Here is a 14,978-nt window from a genome sequence, read left to right as displayed (position 1 = left end):
GAGTCCCATATAGTCATGGTTGTCCAAAAAACCTATTTTACGGGGTTTTGGGGTTTGGGCGGCCCGCCAGTTACTTGGACCGAATTTTTAATATAAAATTCGTACTCTACTCCTGAATACCTTTCATTTGAATCCCATATTGTCTCGATCGGTCCACTTATATTTTTGGGTAGTACTTTTGGGGTAAGGTGGAGGGTCCGTTCCCCTTGCGATATCAAAAAATTATATAACCTATGTTTCCTTTCAGACCAACCTACACAATCTGTGAAAATTTCAAGGTTATCGGTTCAGCCATTTTTAAGTCTATATAGAACAAACCAACAAACAAAAATTCTATTTTATTGGGTTGCCCAAAAAGTAGTTGCGAATTTTTCATATAGTCGGCGTTGACAAATTTTTTCACAGCTTGTGACTCTGTAATCGCATTCTTTCTTCTGTCAGTTATCAGCTGTTACTTTTAGCTTGCTTTAGAAAAAAAGTGTAAAAAAAGTATATTTGATTATAGTTCATTCTAAGTTTTATTAAAAATGCATTTAATTTCTTTTAAAAAATCCGCAATTACTTTTTGGGCAACCAAATAAAATAAAATTATGCCCTACAGCTTAATTTATTTTGTATAAATTTTTTGCAGCCGGCCGAACTTATCACGCTTTTTTTCTTGTTTTTTTCGCTGAAATCGATTGAGATATGTTGGACCCATTGATATCCACGCTGAGTATGGAATATTTCGGTTTACATTTGGTTATGACTGCCGAACTCCCAATTTAAAAACTTGGGTCATGAAATTCTAAGTGAGTCTCATAGAATGTGTAGATTGAATGTCGGGTGCATCAGGAGGCATATTTTAATCTTTTTTGAAGTTTTAACCCAACAGTGGTGCTGTGCGGTAAGTATAAAATATGAAATCTAACGCTCTATTTAAGTTGAAATCTTGAAAAAACATATTCTTCCACTCACTGTTTTTTACATCAAATTTTCTTGTTAAATATTCGTGGCATCACCTGAAATGAAAGAAAAAAAATTGATATTATTTAAAATTAAAAAAAAAATTAAAATTAGTTTTTATCAAGACTTTTCAAGGAAAGCGTTTTATTTTTCAAAATACATAATTTTATATTATTCCAAAAAATTTTCATATTCATATCTATAAAATATTGCCCAAAAAGTAATTGCGGATTTTTTAAAAGAAAGTAAATGCATTTTTAATAAAACTTTAATCAAATATACTTTTTTTACCCTTTTTTCTAAAGCAAACTAAAAGTAACAGCTGATAACTGACAGAAGAAAGAATGCAATTACAGAGTCACAAGCTGTGAAAAAATTTGTCCATGCCGACTATATGAATAATCCGCAATTACTTTTTGGGCAACCCAATATTTCGTTTCTTTTATTATACCCTCCACCATAGGATGGGGGTATACTAATTTCGTCATTCTGTATGCAACAACTCCAAATATGCGTCTAAGACTCCATAAAGTATACATATTCTTGATCGTAGTGACATTTTAAGTCGAACTAGCCATGTCTGTCCGTCCATCCGTCTGTCTATCGAAAGCACGCAAACTTTTAAAGGAGTAGAGCTAGCTGTTTGAAATTTTGCACAAATACTTCTTATTGGTGTAGGTCGGTTGGGATTGTAAATGGGCCTAATCGGTCTATGTTTTGATATAGCTGCCATATAAACCGATCTTGGGTCTTGACTTCTTGAACCTCTAGAGGGCGCAATTCTCGTCCGATTTGACTGAAATTTTGCACATAGTGTTTTGATATCACGTCCAACGGCTGTGCTAAGTATGGTTCAAATCGGTCCATAACCTGATATAGCTGCCATATAAACCGATCATGGGTTTTGATTTCTTGAGCCTCTAGAGGGCGCAATTCTCGTCCGATTTGACTGAAATTTTGCACATAGTGTTTTGATATCACTTCCAACAACTGTTTCTTTTTTTATACCCTCCACCATAGGATGGGGGTATACTAATTTCGTCATTCTGTATGCAACAACTCGAAATATGCGTCTAAGACTCCATAAAGTATACATATTCTTGATCGTAGTGACATTTTAAGTCGAACTAGCCATGTCTGTCCGTCCATCCGTCTGTCTATCGAAAGCACGCAAACTTTTAAAGGAGTAGAGCTAGCTGTTTGAAATTTTGCATAAATACTTCTTATTGGTGTAGGTCGGTTGGGATTGTAAATGGGCCTAATCGGTCCATGTTTTGATATAGCTGCCATATAAACCGATCTTGGGTCTTGACTTCTTGAACCTCTAGAGGGCGCAATTCTCGTCCGATTTGACTGAAATTTTGCACATAGTGTTTTGATATCACGTCCAACGGCTGTGCTAAGTATGGTTCAAACCGGTCCATAACCTGATATAGCTGCCATATAAACCAATTTTGGGTCTTGAGTTCTTGCACCTCTAGAGGGCGCAATTCTCCTCCGATTTGACTGAAATTTTGCACATAGTGTTTTGATACCACTTCCAACAACTGTAATAAGTATGGTTGAAATCGGTCCATAACCTGATAAAGCTGCCATATAAACCGATCTGGGGTCTTGACTTCTTGAGCTTTTAGAAGGCGCAATTCCTATTCGATTTGGCTGTAATTTTGCACGTGGTGTTTTGATATCACTTCCAACAACTATGATAAGTATGGTTGAAATCGATCCATAACCTGATATAGCTGCCATATACACCGATCTTGGGTCTTGACTTCTCGTCCGATTTGACTAAAATTTTGCACATAGTGTTTTGATATCACTTCCAACAACTGTGCTAAGTATGGTTCAAATCGGTCCATAACCTGACATAGCTGCCATATACACCGATCTTGGGTCTTGAGTTCTTGAGCCTCTATAGGGCGCAATTCTCGTCCGATTTGACAGAAGTTTTGCACATACATAGTGTTTTGATACCACTTCAACTTCGACTGTGCGAAGTATGGTTCAAATCGGTTCATAATCTGATATAGCTGCAATGTAAACCGATCTGGGGTCTTGACTTCTTGAGCTTTTAGAAGGCGCAATTCCTATTCGATTTGGCTGTAATTTTGCACGTGGTGTTTTGGTATCACTTCCAACATTTATGCGAAGTGTTGTCCAAATCGGTCCATACCCTGATATAGTTGCCATATAAACCGGTCTGGGATTTTGAGTTCTTGAGCCTCTAGAGAGCGCAATTCTCATCCGATTTGGCAGAAATTTTTTACAACGGCTTCTCCCATGGCCTTCAACATACGTGTGCAATATGGTATGAATGTATCTATAGCTTGATGCAGCTCCCATATAAACCGATCTCCCGAGTTTGCTTCTTGGAATCGGACTACAACTTGATATAGCTCCTCCTCCGTCCATATTCATTATTCTTTGTTTGCCTAAAAAGAGATACTGCGCAAAGAACTCGACAAATGCGATCCATGGTGGAGGGTATATAAGATTCGGTCCGGCCGAACTTTGCACGCTCTTACTTGTAATCATTTTATTTTGGAACAAACTTCTTCTTCTTTACTTTGTATATGACTTTTCAAATCATATATAGCTCCAATTGAATCATTAGCTTGTCAACAACAACAAACATTCCGGCTGCATTTCCTGTGGCTCCCCCAATTATTTCTTAGAAAAGAGAAAAACAATACCCCAACAATGATGCGCTAGCCACACAAAGATGTTGCCAATGATGATGATGATGATGATGACGCCAAAGAGTATGGTGATACAGTTGTGCCATTTCCTTCCACAACTCAAGACAATCCCCCAAACATGATCCTTTAGGTTTGAGTGCAACAAATGCCGGCGACATAACAAGCCACAGAAATCCGGTTATGTTTATGCCACATGTCTTTGCTACTCACTCATTGAGCTCCATACCCCATAGCCACTTCAAACAGAACATAGGAAGAAAAAACTCTGTTGTTATTCAATAGCAGACCATCGTCTGATGGGTAAACGGGGACAGGCGGCCTGGCGGACGGAATGAACAGACAATTCATAATGTGGCAGCAGCCTTTGGCCTTAGGATCTCCTTATTTGTGTGTTGTTTTTGTTTTCTTGACTTTGTGCAGATATTTTGTGTTGTCTTTGGCCGTTTTATCTGTCAATCGTTGTTTCTTTGGAGCGTGTGCTCCTCCACTCGCATTGTTTTCTTCTTTTATTATTTTTTTCTTTTTGTAACCACTTTTTTCAAGTTTAAGTTCAAAATCACAACAACAAAAGCGGAGAACCACACACATAAAACACAAAGCAAAAGCCATCAAAAACAGCACAAGCAAAACAAAGGCGACAAACAAACAACGTGAACAGAATCCAGCTTTGGAAACGTTTAAAATAGCCAACTTAAGTGGTGTGGTCAGAATTGGACAGACAAATTCAAACAATGGTCTGAAATTTTGTTATGTTAGGTTTGAAGGTAGGGTTTGGCGTTTTTTGTTTTATAAATGAGGGAGTTAAATGATGTTTGGCAGGTATGATGTTCAGGCAAAATGTATGCTGTAACAGCAAACATTCCTATTTCAGTGCTCATAAGGAAATACCTGATTTCAGGTGAAAATTTAAAATAAAACAAGTAAGAGCGTGCCAAGTTCGGCCAGGCCGAATCTTATATACCCTCCACCATGGATCGCATTTGTCGAGTTCTATGCGCGGTATCTCTTTTTAGGCAAACAAAGAATATTTAATAAGAACTGTTATGCTATTGGAGCTATATCAAGTTATAGTCCGATTCAGACCATAAATGAATGCTGAGCATTGTAGAAGTCATTGTGTAATATTTCAGTTCATTCGGATAAGAATTGCACCTTGTAGGAGCTCAAAAAGCAAAATGGGGGGATCGGTTTATATGGGAGCTGTATCAAGGTATTGATCGATTCACACCATATTAGACACGTATGTTGGAGGTCATGAAAAAGCAGTTGTACAAAATTTCAGCCAAATCGGATGAGAATTGCGCCCTCTAGAGGTTCAAGAAGTCAAGATCCCATATAGGTTTATATGGCAGCTATATCAGGTTATGTACCGATTTGCGCCATACCTAGCGCAATTATTGGGAGTCATAACAAAATACCTCATACACAATTTCAGTCAAATCGGACGAGAATTGCGCCCTCTAGAGGTTCAAGAAGTCAAGATCCAAGATCGGTTTATAGGGCAGCTATATCAAAAAATGGACCGATTTAAACCATATTCAGCGTAGTTATTGGAAATGATACCAAAACACCACGTGCAAAATTTCAGTCAAATCGGACGAGAATTGCGCCCTCTAGAGGTTCAAGAAGTCAAGACCCAAGATCGGTTTATATGGCAGCTATATCAAAACATGGATCGATTTGAATCATACTTAGCGCAGTTGTTGGAAGTGATATCAAAACACCACGTGCAAAATTTCAGTAAAATCTGCAATATCTATGCCATGCTAAACTTCCTCAAAGAGGTGTCGCACTGCGGCACGCCATTCGGACTCGGCTATAAAAAGGCGGCCCCTTATCATTCTGCTTAAACTTCAATCGGACTGCACTTAATAATATGTGAGAAGTTTGCCACTGTTCCTTAGTGGAATGTTCATGGGTAAAATTTGCATTTTGATCAATAAATGCGCTTGCGGTGACCCTAGAAGTGAAAATCGTGCGAAATATATTTATGGCAGCTATATATAAATCTGAACCGATTTCTATGAAATGCACCAGTGATATTAAAAGACATAAGAAAATCCTTCTAGCCAAGTTTTAAGAGAAACGGTTAACAAATGAGCACTTTATTGCAATATTTCTCAAAATCGGACGAACATATATATGGAAGCTATATCTAAATCTGAACCGATTTCGAACAATCTTTATAGATATTACAAAAGTCGTAGAGGAAATCGTTGTACAAAGTTTTGGGAAGATTCGTCAATAAATGCGCTTGTAGTGACCATAGAAATGAAAATCGGGCTATTTATATATACATGGCAGCTATATCTAAATCTGAACCGATTTCTATGAAATTCACCAGTAATGTCGATAGTCATTAGAAAATCTTTCCTGCCGATTTTCGAGATAATCGGTTCACAAATGAGCACTTTATTGCAATATTTCTCAAAATCGGAAGAACATATACATGGGAGCTATATATAAATCTGAACCGTTTTTGAGCAAACTTTATAGATAATGTGGAAGTCGTCGAGGAAAGCGTTGTACAAAGTTTTGGGAAGATTGGTCAATAAATGCGCTTGCAGTGGCTATAGGAGTGAAAATAGGGAGATATATATATATATGAGAGCTATATCTAAATCTGAGCCGATTTCCATGAAATTCACCAGTAATGTCGAGAGTCATAAGAAACTCCTTCTTGGCAAATTTCCAGAGAATCGGATAACAAATGATCATTTAATTGCAATATTAATGCAAATCGGACGAACATCTATATGGGAGCTATATCCAAATCTGAACTGATTTTTTCCGATTTCAATAGCCTTCGTCCCTAGGCCGAAATATATGCCTATATCAAATATAAAGACGATCGGACGAAAATTTCGACCTGTAGTTTGTACACAAATTAACATGGACAGACGAACAGACAGACAGACACACAGACACACAGAAAGACGGACATAATCGAATCAGAAAATGTTTCTGAGTCGATCGGTATACTTATCAAAGGGTCTATCTCTCTTCCCTCTGGGTGTTACTGTACAACAGTAGTGGTGTAAGTGCTCCAGAAGTCAAATCGGAAGATCGGCTTATATGGGAGCTATATCAGGTTGAAGACCGATTTGTACCGTACTTGACACAATTGTTGGAAGTCAAAAGAAAACCCTTCATGCCAAATTGTAGTCAAATCGGACAAAAATTGCGGCTTCCAGGGACTCAAGAAGTCATATCGGGAGATCTATTTATATAGGAGCTATAACAGATTATAGACCGATGCGGACCGTACTTAGCACAGTTGTTGGAAGTCGTAACGGAACACTACATGCAAAATTTCAGCTAAATCAGACAAAAATTGCGGCTTGTAAAGGGTCAATAAGTCGAATCGGGAGATCGGTTTATATGGGAGCTTAATCAGGTTCTTGACCTATTTGAATCGTACTTGGCTCAATTGGCGGAAGTCATAACATAACACCACATGCAAAATTTCAGCTAAATCAGACAAAAATTGCGTCTTCCAGGGGCTCTAGTAGTCAAATAGGGAGATCGGTTTATGTGGGAGCTATATCAGGTTCATGACCAATTTCGACCGTACTTGGCGCAGCAGTTGTTGGAAGTTATTACGAAACACCACTTGCAAAATTTCAGCCAAATCGGACAAATATTGCGGCTTCCAGGGGCGCAAGAAGTCAAATCGAAAGATCGGTTTATGGCCCCGACCGATATGGCCCATTTGTAATCTTCAACGACCTACATCAATATTAAGGATCTGTGCAAAATTTTAAGCGGATAGCTTAACGCGTTCGACCTCTATCGAGATTTCGACAGACGGAAGGACATGGCTATTTCGAATCAGTATTTCGAGACGATCGGGAATATATATACTTTATAAGGGTCCAAGATCTGTGGATGAAATGGTGCATAATGTTCTGTTATGATTTCTAACAACTGTGCATAGTACGGTTCAAATTGGCCTATAGCCTGATATGGCTCCATTATAAACCGATCTCCCGATTTGACTTCTTGATCCCCGTGGAAGCAGCAATTTTCATCCGATTTGGCTGAAATTTTGTACATGGTGTGCTATTATGACTCCCAATAACTGTGCTAAGTACGTTTCAAATCGGTCAAGAACATGATATAGCTCCCATATAAACCCATCTTCCGATTTGACTTCTTGAGCCCTTACAAGCCGAGAGTTTTTTCCGATTTGGCTGAAATTTTGCATATAGTGTTCTGTTATGACTCTCAACAACTGTGCCAAGAACGGTCCAATTTGGTCTATAACTAGTTATAGGTCCCATATTTTAGCAGAATCTGTGGCGGTGGGTTCCCAAGACTCGGCCCGGCCGAATTTAGCACGCTTTTACTTGTTTTCCTAATAACTTAAAAATCTGATATTGCCCCCATATAAACCGATGTTCGGAGTTTACTTCTTGAGCTTCTCAAGGTCATAGTTCCGATTTTGCTTATGACCTGCTGGCCGATCCGCCGATTTAAGGTCTTTGACCTACGAAAGCCACATTTATTATTCGATTTTGCGGAAATTTGGGTGAATAAGTTTTGTTAGGCCAATTGACATCCTCTTCAATTTGGTCCCGATCGGTCCAGATTTGGATATAGCTGCCATATAGACAGATCTTTCGATTAAAGGTTTTGGGCCCATATATGGCGCATTTATTGTCTGATTTTGCCAAAATTTGGGGCTGTGAGTTATGTTAGGCCCTTCTACATCATTTTGCAATTTGGTTCAGATCGGTCCAGATTTGGATATAGCTGCCATATAGACAGATCTCTCGATTAAAGGTCTTGGGCCCATATATGGCGCATTTATTGTCTGATTTTGCCAAAATTTGGGACTGCGAGTTTTGTTAGGCCCCTCGACATCCTTCTGCAATTTGGCCCACATCGGCCCAGATTTGGATATAGCTGCCATATAGACAGATCTCTCTATTTCAGGTCTTGGCCCATAAAAAGCGCATTTGTTATCCGATTTTGTCGAAATTTGAGAAAGTGAGTTGTGCTAGGCCCTGCTACATCTTTCTTCAATTTGGCTTAGATTGGTCCAGATTTGAATATATATGCCATATATATCGATCTCTCGATTTACGGTCGTGGGCCCATAAAGGACGGATTTATTTTCCGATTTTGCCGAAATTTGGACAATGAGTTGTATTAGGCCCTTGGACATCCTTCTTTAATTTGGGCCAGATCTATTCAGATTTGGATATAGCTGCGTTATAGACCGATTTCTCGATTTAAAGTCTTGGCCCCGAAAAGGGCGCATTTATAATCCGATTTCGCTGAAATGTGACACAGTGACTTATGTAAGGCTTTTCGACATCCGTGTCGTATATGGTTTAGATCGGTCTATATTTGTACCAAAAAGACCAATATTTTGTTCTACATAATTGAACAATGACTTGCACTTGTTAGACCACATGCCGAGTTTGGTCCAAATCGGGCGGTATTTCGATATAGCTGCTATGGGGGCATAAATTGTGCATTATTCACCGGATTATGATGAAAGTTAGTTTACATATAAAGGGTGATTTTTTTGAGGTTAGGATTTTCATGCATTAGTATTTGACAGATCACGTGGGATTTCAGACATGGTGTCAAAGAGAAAGATGCTCAGTATGCTTTGACATTTCATCATGAATAGACTTACTAACGAGCAACGCTTGCAAATCATTGAATTTTATTACCAAAATCAGTGTTCGGTTCGAAATGTGTTCAAATTTTGACAAATTTTGTTCAGCGATGAGGCTCATTTCTGGTTGAATGGCTACGTAAATAAGCAAAATTGCCGCATTTGGAGTGAAGAGCAACCAGAAGCCGTTCAAGAACTGCCCATGCATCCCGAAAAATGCACTGTTTGGTGTGGTTTGTACGCTGGTGGAATCATTGGACCGTATTTTTTCAAAGATGCTGTTGGACGCAACGTTACGGTGAATGAACACATTTCGAACCGAACACTGATTTTGGTAATAAAATTCAATGATTTGCAAGCGTTGCTCGTTAGTAAGTCTATTCATGATGAAATGTCAAAGCATACTGAGCATCTTTCTCTTTGACACCATGTCTGAAATCCCACGTGATCTGTCAAATACTAATGCATGAAAATCCTAACCTCAAAAAAATCACCCTTTATAACCGAATTGGTGGGTATGCAAAGTTCGGCCAGGCGAACTTAACGCCTTTTTACTTGTTGGGCTTTTCATTGGCAATGTTTGATATATTTCGTTACTTGAGTCACTTGGTAGCGTATCCCAAAAGTTGTGTGCAATTCAACACTGTCTCGTGCAATTCCATCTTGTTTCTTTGGCACCCTGAATTAAAAACGTTACCATCTAACACACCCAATATAATAAAACAATAGCGAATAAAAACTGGTTAATTCCATATTAGACATTTAAGGAAATTTTGAAAAAAAAAAAAAAACTTGACGCAACTACTTCCACTTTTGATGTATCTGCGATTATTGTGAAGAAAACGACGATGACAGTAAAGATGATGATGATGATGCTTTTGCTGCTGCTGCTGTTTCTGATGACGAAGTGGAAGCCTATGACGACGTAACCCCTGACGGATGAAAGAAATACAAAAAATATAAAAATAAATAAAAAGGTAAAAAAGCTAACAAAAACGTGAACGAGAAACACGCTTCAAATCTTCTGCGCCTCTTGTGCGATTTGTTTTGTTGTTTTTTTTTTCATTCTCATCTTATTTTTTATTGTGTGCAGAAGATGGAACTTGAAATTCGTAACAAGCATCCAAGCCGACTTAGAAGTTAAGACAAAAAGATGGAAAAGCGAATTAGGCTTAGAAACAAGAGGAGATTGTTATGGAATTCTATGGTCAACACATAATTATATATACAAACACATAATGGGCTATATTTTAAACCTTTTTTTTTTTAATCAAGATTAGATAGGGGCAATTATGTTGTGGATGTTTGATGGGAACGAAAAATGTAAAAACTTGAAGGTAAAGCAGAACATTTTTGGTTAACATTGAAGAGCTGCCATTGAAAAGACTTTGAATTCCATAAAAAAACTAATTCAATTTTAATGTTATTTCATCGAAATAGTATTTTTTAAGACCATTTGGACAATGGCTGATTTTCAAGAATAAAAAATTAAATTTTTCATATTTGAGTAAAATCAATCACCTCAAATAACCTATTTGAGGTGATTTAAGCGCCACCTAGATACCTTAACACCAATTGTAATGTCACTTTCCTAATCTACTCCCAAATTGCTTTCATTTGAGTCCCATATATCCATGGTCGGCTAATATTTGGGGGCTTTTTGGGGGTGGGAAAATCTACTCCCAAATACCTTTCATTTGAGTCCCATATTGACATGAACGTTCAATACGTCTGTTTGCGGGAGTTTTGGGGTTGGGGCGACCCGCTGGATACTTACACTCAAATTTGAATAATATACTTGTATTCTACTCTCCAATACCTTTCATTTGATACCCATATTGTCCGATCGGTCCACTTTTGCTTTTGGATGGTGTTTTCGTCATAAGGGGGAGGTTGCGCCCCCCCCCTTCTGATATCCAAAAATTATATAGCCTATGATTCCTCTCAGATGAACTTTCACAATCTGTGAAAATTTTGAGAAAATCGGTTCTGTTGTTTTGAGTCTTTACGGAACAAACAAACAAACCGACTCCCATATAGTCGTCATTGGCTAATATGCCCATTTGAGGTGTTTTGGTTGGTGGGGTTGACACCCTATACCTCGACCCGATTTTGTATGCCAGATTCGAAATCTATCATATAAACGTTTAATTGGTCTGCTTTGGAGGAGTTTTGGGCTTAGGGTACTTGGACACAATTTTTAACACCATATTCGTATACTACTCTTCAATATCTTTCATTTGATATCCATATTGTCCTTATCGGTCCACTTTTGGGTGGTGTTTTTGAGGTAACGGGTGAGAGTCCGCCCTCATTCGACATCAACAAATTATAAAGCCTATAAAGCTTTCCTGAACATATTCGTAATCTAATACCAAATACTATCGTCCAATAAAACTATTTTAAGGAATTTTGGGGTTGGGGTAGTCCCCACTCACTTGGACCCGATTTTTAATATGAACTTCGTACCCTACTCCTGAATTCACTTCATTTGAGTCCCATATTGTCCCCATTGGTAAACTTTCATTTTTGGGCAGTACTTTTGGGGTAAGGGGGGGGGGGGGGTGGTCCGCCCCCTTTGAGATATCAAAAAATTATATAGTCTTTTGCTTCTTCCGGACCACTCTCCACAATCTGTGAAAATTTCAAGGGAATCGGTTCAGCCGTTTTTGAGTCTATACGGAGCAAGCAAACAAACACAAATTGATTTTTCTACCACTACTGTGGTACAGGGTAGGAAGGAAGAGAGATAGACCCATTAATAAGTATACCGATCGACTCAGAATCACTTTCAGATTCGGTTTAGTTGTTGGTTTGAGTACAAAGTAAAGGTTGCAATTTTCATCCGATCATCTTCGAATTTGGCACAAGCCTTTTCTTGGGCCTAGAGACGAAGCTTATTGGAAGTGCAAAACAAGGTTCCCGAATCTTGGGAACCCACCACATGGATTTTTCCACATCGGATGGAAATTGAGGCTACCAGGAGCTCAAGAAGTCAAATCGGGAGATCGGTTTATTTGGGAGCATTATATCAGGTTAAAGACCGATTTAGACCGTACTTGGCGCAGTTGTTGGAAATCATACCAGCACATCGGATGGAAATTGAAGCCGAGGGCTCAAGAAGTCAAATCGGTAGATATGGGAGCTATATCAGGTTAAAGACCGGTTTAGACCGTACATGGCACAGTTGTTGGAAATCGTACCAGAACACCTTGTTCAAAATTTCAGCCAAATCGGATGGAAATGGAGACTTCCAGGGGCTCAAGAAGTCAAATCGGGAGATCGGTTTATATGGGAGCTATATCAGGTTATAGACCGATTTGAACCGTACTCAGCACAGTTGTTGGAAGACACAACAGAACTCTATGTGCAAAATTTAAGCCAAATCGGACAAAATTGAGGCTATCAGGGGCTCAAGAAGTCAAATCGGGAGATCGGTTTATATGTGAGCTATATCAGGTTTTAGACCGATGTAGACTGTACTTGGCATATTTATTGGAAGTCATAAGGGAACACTATGTGAAAAATTTCAGCCAAATCGGGCAAAAATTGAGGCTTCCAGGGGCGTATAAAGTCAAATATGGAGATCGGTTTATATAGGAGCTATATCAGGTTCTTGATCGATTTGGCCGATACTTGGCATAGTTGTTGGAAGTCATTAGGGAACACTATTTGCAAAATGTAAGCCAAATCGGACTGAAAAAAATTTATGGCATCCGAGGGCTCAAAAAGTCAAATCGGGAGATTGGTTTATATGGGAGCTAAATCAAGTTCTTTGCCGATTTGAGCGGTACTGGATGTCTAGACTCTGGATGTAGAGATGATCAAGAATATATATATATATATATATATATATATATATATATACTTTATGGGGTCCTTGATCAATATTTCGAGGTATTACAAACGGAATGACTAGAGTAGTATACCCCCATCCTATGGTGGTGGGTATAAAAATCGGTTTAGATTTGAATATAGCTCCCATATATATGTTCGCCCGATTTGGACAAAAATTGCATTTGTGTTGTCATTTGTAAACCGAATCTCCCGAGATTTTGCACGAAGAAATCTCTTATACGTTTAGACATTATGAATTTATGAATTTCATAGAAATCGGTTCAGATTTAGATATAGCTCCCATGTATATGTTCGTCCGACTTGTACTAAAATTGCAATTATATCGTCATTTGTAAACCGATTCTCACTAAATTTTGCACAAGGAATTTTCTTACAAGTCTCAACAAATTCGTTGATTTTTATAGAAATCGGTTCCGATTTAGATATAACTCCCATATATATGTTCGTCCGATTTGGACTAAAATAGCAATTAAATCGTCATTTGTGAACCGATTCTCCCGAAATTTTGCACGAGCAAATCTTTTACAGGTCTCAACATTATTGGTGATATTTATGGAAATCGGTTCAGATTTAGATATAGCTCCCATATATATGTTCGTCCGATTTGGACTAAAATAGCAATAACATCGTCTTTTGTAAACCGATTCTCACGAAATTTTGCACGAGGGATACTGCTACAAGTTTCGACAATATTGGTGAATTTCATAGAAATCGGCTCAGATTTAGATATAGCTCCCATATATATGTTCGTCCGATTTGGACTAAAATAACAATAACATCGTCATTTGTAAACCGATTCTCACGAAATTTTGCACGAGGGAATCTCTTACTGGTCTCTACATTATTGATGAATTTCATAGAAATCGGTTTAGATTTAGATATAGCTCCCATATATATGTTCTTCCGATTTGGACTAAAATAGCAATTACATCGTCATTTGTAAACCGATTCTCATGAACTTTTGCACGAGGGATACTGCTACAAGTTTCGACATTATTAGTGGATTTCATAGAAATCGGTTCATATTTAGATGTAGCTCCCATATATATGTTCGTCCGATTTGGACTAAAATAGCAAATACATCGTCATTTGTTAACCGATTCTCACGAAATTTTGCACAAGCAGTTCTCTTACAAGTCCCAACAAATTTGGTGATTTTTATAGAAATCGGTTCTGATTTAGATATAGCTCCCATATATATGTTCGTCCGATTTGGACTAAAATAGCAATTACATCGTCATTTGTGAACCGATTCTCCCGAAATTTTGCACGAGCAAATCTCTTACAGGTCTCAACATTATTGGTGATTTTTATGGAAATCGGTTCAGATCTAGATATAGCTCCCATATATATGTTCTTCCGATTTGAACTAGTATTGCAATAGTTTGGTCATTTGTTAGCCGATTCATACGAAAATTGACACAAAGGATTCCCTTATGACTCCTGGTACTGCTATTGAATTTAGTAGAAATCGGTTCAGATTTAGATATACCTCCCATATATATCTTTGTCCGATTTTGAATAATACTCAATAATTTAGTAATTTGTTAATGAATCTTCACAAAATTTTGCACGAAGGTTTCTCTTATAACTCTTCTGATGACTGATGGATTTCATAGAAATTTGTTCAGTTTTAGATATAGCTCCCATATATATGCATCTCCCGATTTTCAGTTTTAAGGCATTTGCTAACCCATTTACCAATCGATCTTGTCAAAAATTTGCACAACGATTTACTCTATGACTCTTACAATATGTAGGGACTTTTAACGAAATTCTCATATCAAATTTAAGCTAATTTTAAATTCAACGACTTAGCCTGCACATACAATGTGGAGTAGGTT

The 14,978-nt window shown here is 38.0% G+C and overlaps 1 protein-coding gene and 1 long non-coding RNA gene across 2 annotated transcripts in view; one reads left to right on the top strand and one right to left on the bottom strand.

Moving 5' to 3' along the window:
- Positions 1-14,978, bottom strand: part of LOC106091485 (uncharacterized) — a 109,441-nt gene that overhangs the window by 55,858 nt on the left and 38,605 nt on the right. The gene's annotated exons all lie outside the window — the stretch shown is intronic.
- LOC131997886 (uncharacterized) overlaps positions 1-14,978 on the top strand; it is a 124,344-nt gene that overhangs the window by 78,642 nt on the left and 30,724 nt on the right. The window contains exon 3 of the long non-coding RNA XR_009398474.1: positions 632-886. This is a non-coding gene — a long non-coding RNA (uncharacterized LOC131997886). The remainder of the gene's footprint in view (positions 1-631; positions 887-14,978) is intronic.

This window comes from Stomoxys calcitrans, chromosome 1 (assembly GCF_963082655.1).
Source record: "Stomoxys calcitrans chromosome 1, idStoCalc2.1, whole genome shotgun sequence".
In the NCBI taxonomy this organism is placed as follows: domain Eukaryota; kingdom Metazoa; phylum Arthropoda; class Insecta; order Diptera; family Muscidae; genus Stomoxys; species Stomoxys calcitrans.
Note: the sequence above shows the minus strand (reverse complement) of the source record. Positions and strands in the feature narration are given on the sequence as shown.